The sequence below is a fragment of the Salvia hispanica genome, chromosome 4 (assembly GCF_029641045.1).
Source record: "Salvia hispanica isolate PSC_SH4W2 chromosome 4, Shi_PSC_v1, whole genome shotgun sequence".
NCBI lineage: Eukaryota > Viridiplantae > Streptophyta > Magnoliopsida > Lamiales > Lamiaceae > Salvia > Salvia hispanica.
In genome coordinates, this window is record NC_142695.1 from 20951397 (window position 1) to 20957411 (window position 6015).

The window sequence follows — 6015 nt, forward strand, 5'->3', positions numbered from 1 at the left end:
AATAAGGAGGAAATGATCAGAAGGAATTGGCGTGAAAAAGCAGCAAAAAGTGTGCAACTGGCCAGTATGAGCAAAAAAAGTGCAAACTGGCAATTATGGGCAGAACAGGTGCAAACTGGCCAGGATGGATGCTACAGAACTGGACACTAGAAGGAAGGACTTGCTTGGAACAATCAACTACTAAAGAGGGGCAAAATTGTCATTTCGCATGAAGAGGCAGCCCTAGAAATTAGGGCAAGCCACCCTATAAATAGGAGTTGAACATAAGGAGGAATCATACTTTTATCATCACTTTGAGAACACTTTTTGGGAGAATAGCTCCATTAGCTCTAAGTTCCACTTTCTAAATCCAGCAGCCTGCCATGAAGATTCCGGCCACCAGCCGGCGGGGAGTCATCATGCCTTATTCATTCCAGCCGCCGTAGTTCCAAAAGTTCTTCCATTTTCAGCTTCCGGTGAACCAAACCATCTTTTACTTGCTTTGTTTTTATGATTTCTTAGCTACTTGTTTTAGTTCTTAAATTTTGAAGCTTACTTTGTAGTTTAATCTTGTTTTGTTTGAGTTTACATTTTGGATCTTGATTACCGTTTTATGCTATGGAGTTCTTGTTGGATTTATTTCGTGTTTTATTGGTTTTAGCTTATGCCTTGTGTTATCCCTACCTAGCTTAGTCAGATCTAGTCTCTCCTTAAGTGTTTACAAGTTTTAACCGGTTTAAGTTTCTCAAAAATGCATGGAATTCGTTTCTGCTTATTTCTGTCACTCTGTCCTGTTGACCAGTATGCGTAAATCTCAGTTTTTCTTGCTCTCGTTCTCGTTTTCAAGTTAAATATTGCATTTACGAATTTTCAAGCTTGAGCATTCATCAATGGAGTTTGTTAGATCTGGTTAGTTTAGCTTGGTGAAGAAGAAAATGTCACAGTCAAAGATATGTTGCTTTTGTTACTTTTTGCTTTTGTACTTGCACTTTTTTCAGCTTTTCTACAAACCCAGCAGCCAGTCTACCAGCATATCCTTTGATTCCCTTTACCTTTTGTCTAGGCATTTTTAGTAAGTTTCGTCTAGTAGCTTCTCATATGCATAACTAGGTGTCTAACTTTCACATTCACGTACACATCCAGTAGCATTAAGCATTTAGTTACTTACTGGTCAGTATAGGTAGAGTCTCATTTTAATTTTACGCCTAGGTAGAACTCAACCCCAAAAGCGTGGTAGCAAACCAACCCTTCCGAAATGTCTTTGCAATTGCACTTCGCCTACATCCATCTCTGTGGGATCGACCCTTACTCCATTATACTAGCCAGTAAAAGTGGGTTGAGGTATTTTTGTTGACAAGAGGTTTTAGGCACAGACCCAACGACACAGCTAGGTCTAGGTAACCTCCTGGCCAGTTGACACGCACACACAAGAGTCACCGCCCTTAATATAAAACCTCGTCCTTGTCAAATGGCGCCGTTGCCGGGGATGGATGGCGTATCATGTGCTTTTGTTAAGAATTTTGGTGTAAATATTGTAAATAAACTTTTTTTTATTTTTTCTGTTTCGCAGTTTAAAGACACCGAGTCCAACTGGCTAAGGAGAGAAGGGGTAGATCCAGTCACCACTCATTCAGGATTAACCACTGCCTTGCTTGTTGACTTGGATGCGAGCATTGAGGAAGATTGTTGCACAACCATCAAGAGTGAACCGGATTCATTATCCACATCTGGAGAGGAGAAAGCCAACATGGCTGACGACCAGGAAGAAGATCCTGAGATAGGCTCACTATACGCCCACTTAATTGGCGAACCATTGCACGCTATTGTCACGACCCTAGGACAAGAAGCAATCTACGTGAAGCCCCACATTATGGCCGTCCTACCTGTGTTCTTGGGGAGGTGTTGTGACAACCCTTATGAGTTTTTACATGAATTTTGCAAGATCTGCAAGGCACAGAAGCGGCCAGTGGGATCAAGCGAGGATGACTATAGGCTGAAGGCCCTTCCCCTTGCTCTTAAAGGGGAGGCGAATACTTGGTTCATGAGGCTTCCAACAAATTCTATCAGAACCTGGTCAGACTTCAAGATGATGTTTTTGGATCAGTTCTTCCCAGCGTCCAAGACAAGAGCACTCAGGGAGGAAATCCGAGGAACTACACAAGATTATGATGAGACCCTGAATCAGTACTGGTCAAGATACATGTGTCTGTTGGAGGCATGTCCAAACCACCACATGTTGGAAATAGAAATTTACTCGATTTTCTATGAGGGGATGAATAAGGAGAGCAAGGACTTAGTGAACTCATCGAGTGGAGGAAGTTTTTCCAAACTACGAGTTAGTAAAGCCAAAAGAATTATGGAAAGACTTCTCTACGTGAAAAGGGCCTATGACGATCCACGAGCTCCCCTGCCCAGGAGAGGTATGGCGAATGCTGCAGCAGTGGGAAATGATGATCAGTTGGAGAGTCGGATTGTCAAGCTCGAGAGGGCACTTTTGTCGGCAATTGAGAATAATAAACCGCAAGCTCCTCCCATCAGGGCCACCACAGTAACTGCCCAAGAGGATCACTATCGAAATACGACTGGGCTTTGGAATTCAAATAGGAGCTTGAATCCTGGAAGGCAGGAGGATGCACCTTGGAAAGAACACCCGAACTTTAAATGGGAAGAGGGAAACGCTAACCAGCCTAACCCGCCTCAGAATTCCTACGGTGGACCCCCAACCCAAGATACACAGCCGAACTGGTTAGGAAGAAACCAATATCACCACCCCAACCAGTTCAGCCAGTACCCTTCACACCAAAATTAGCCAAACTACCCATACAATCAAAACCATCCAAACTACCAACCGCTTTCCACCGACCAGTATAACTCCCATCACAAAACAAAAATCCCTACCAAAACCACCCAAATCCCAATCATAGTCAACGCCACAACTCTAACCAACTTGACCTGTACCCCTCTCATCAAAATCAGCCAAACTATACCTATCACCCACACCCTAACACCCAGTATAATCCCCACCATCAGCAGAACCGCAACCATTTCCCACACCAAAACAAGCCAGGAAGTTCTATGGAAGAGATGATGGGAGAGATGCTTGCTTCACAGAAAAACATGAGGAATGATCTGCAGTCAAACAATGAGGTGGTACAAGGCATGCAAAATGCCCAGAAAGAGCATAAGGCATATATGGACATGCTGAATAATCAATTGTCCCACCTGGCCAGTTCGATGAATGAGATTTGTGGGAATACGGAAAGGCTCCCAGCCACGGTGCACATACCTTACAAGGCCAATGTGAGAAACATAACATTAAGGTCAGGAACATCCTACAAAGAGCCTAAATGGAGGGAATCATTGGAGGAATCAATCAAGACGAAGGATAAGGGGGACATACTGACCAAGAGGAGTGGTACTGATGAAGCTGAACCACTTGATGAACCTCAAATTAACGAGGTCCCAAAGGAGAGTTCGAGGAAAACCATTGAAGAACCTGAAGAAGGGGTGAGGAAGTTGGAGGAAGATGCTGCCAAGATGGCTTAGGGTCCGGACCTCGCATCTGAGGAAGTAGGAGATAAAAGCCCAGCAGAGCCGATAAGAGAACCAGAGGAGGAACCCGCCAAGCCAATAGAGAAGGCAGAGTTCGAGGAAGTGATGGAAACGGAACCACAAGTCCCTACTGCCCAGTCTATGGCAGAAAAGTCAACCTTGACGAAATCCGAACCGGTAAAGTGGAAGTTGGTATTGAGGGATGAGCCGAAGGAGAAGCAGAGGCCGACGCGTGTATCAAAAAGATGTCTTGGGCATGGGATGGCAAAGAAGACAGGGGCAACCACTGCATCTAAGGAAATGGAGATTTCGAGCGATGAAGATCAGGAGGATCCTACAAAACCTGGGGAGAATCCCGACTTGACTACTGCCCAGAAGGAAAGCCACCCAATTACAGAATCAGAATCGCCTACCGCTACTAGCCAGGAAGAAGGGATTCCTACAAAACCTGGGGAGAACCTATCTGAAGGGCCAAAAGAGGAGGTGGTCGTTGAAGCCCGGGAGCGCCAGCCTACTGCCCAAGAAGAGACACCAGCACCAGAAACCGACGTACATGAAAATAAAGACAAAGATGAAAGATACAACCAAGAAGAAAGAAAGAAGAAAGGAAAGGGGGCAGCAAAGCAAAAGGAGACCAAGAATCTCAGGGTGGTCTTAACGGCCATTATCATCAGGAAGCTGGAACGATGGCCCAAACTGATCAGGAGCAAGGATCCCTCTAACCATCGTCTGCGGCCCATGGAAAAGAGGAAAATCATGTGGACTTTCAAGAATCATAAGAAAAAGAGAGTGACGCCCGTGATGATGTACCAACAAGGGAACCCATTGGAAGAAGGAACTGAAGAATGCGAGAATGAATCCCATAACTCGGTGGATGGAGACAGTGAACACCCCAATGATGTACCACCTGAAACACCCAGCACAATATCTACACAATGCTCCACCCCGTGGAGAAGCCTGAGGAAACAACGATCACACCCCCATACTGACCAGTTAGTTTTTCTTTTATTTTTTTCGTAATTTTTAGTTTTCTTTTATATGTGTGTCAGTTTTATGTTTATGTGTTAATATGATTGTGATAGCATGTGTATACCCCTTTTCATAACACTTAGCCTATTCCATAGTCTAAGTGTGAGAAGACTGGGGTTTACACCACATATGTGTTTAGGTTGTTTAGAAATTTTCATTCTGTTATTTGATTTGGTTTGGTAAGTATTATATCTTCTCCCACTTAGCCTATTGCATAGTCTAAGTGTGAGAAGTTTGTGATATATAATATGTTTTTGCATGTTTTATTTCGTGTGAGCATGATTATGTGCTTTAATGTTGTTCTCCCACTTAGCCTATTGCATAGTCTAAGTGTGAGAAGTTTTGTGGACATAGTATGTTTTGCATATCTAGTTTTTTGTTCTACATTGTCTATGTGTTCTCTATGTTCGTTACTCTTCTCCCACTTATCCTATTGCATAGTCTAAGTGTGAGAAGTTTCATATATATTATGTTTTCCATGTGTTATTTGTTTTTCTGTGTTTTCTGTGTCCTACATGTTTGATACTGGCCATCCTGTTTTCCACTTCACTAAGCTCGCTTGAGCGCATGCAAGGATGAAGTGGAAGGAGGGGACCTAATGGCCAGTATAACTGTATATATGTGTTATCGCGTGTTGAGTCAGTCCCTAGTAAGTAAGTTTTGGTTAAGTTTTTTTAGGATAAGTGTTGAATGAACGGGCTTAAAACTCAACTGTTTCAAACTGACGGTGAGGGGAATTGATGGAAATAAAACATGCTAAACAATGGAAACCACCCCTCCCAGTAGATCCTAGTCAGTACAGATGATGCGAGTATGAGAGAAAAGCCCAAACTTAAGGCCAGATACGAAATCCCTCTTAAATGGTGAGTTAGAAGCCTAAAGTGGAACTACTTTCCGCTAAACATATAAAAAAAAAAGAAGAGTGGCTGCCACATGATGTCTAGGATGAAGTGACCACGTGTAGCAAAATCCTAAGGGCAATAGGAAAACCCCCCTGAAAAAAAAATATAAATAAAAAAATAAAAAAATCTTCCCTTAGAACCCTTTTTTCTAGCCCATCTCCTTTAAACCCCCGATATAACCCACTGGCCACCGGGACTGTGTGTATGAAAGGCATGGCAAAGAGCTACTGATCAAGAACAAGGGCAAAAAAACCAGCCGGTGAAAGGAGCAGAAAAAAATGAAGAAAGTTGACCAGGAGGAAATACTTGGTCCCAAAAAAAAAGGAATAAGGGTGGCAAAGCCACGAAAAAGAAAAAAAAAGAAAAAAATGGAGAAAATGGCCTGGAAAAAGTATCCGGACCACACAAAAAAAAAGAGAAGAATGAATAAGGGTGGCGAAGCCACAAAGGATGTCTACTGACCAGTTGGAGGCCAAATCGTGAAAAACATCAAGCCAAGCAAGAAGAGATGCCAAGCGCCCGAATACACACAGCTCCTCCGCATCAGAATAAA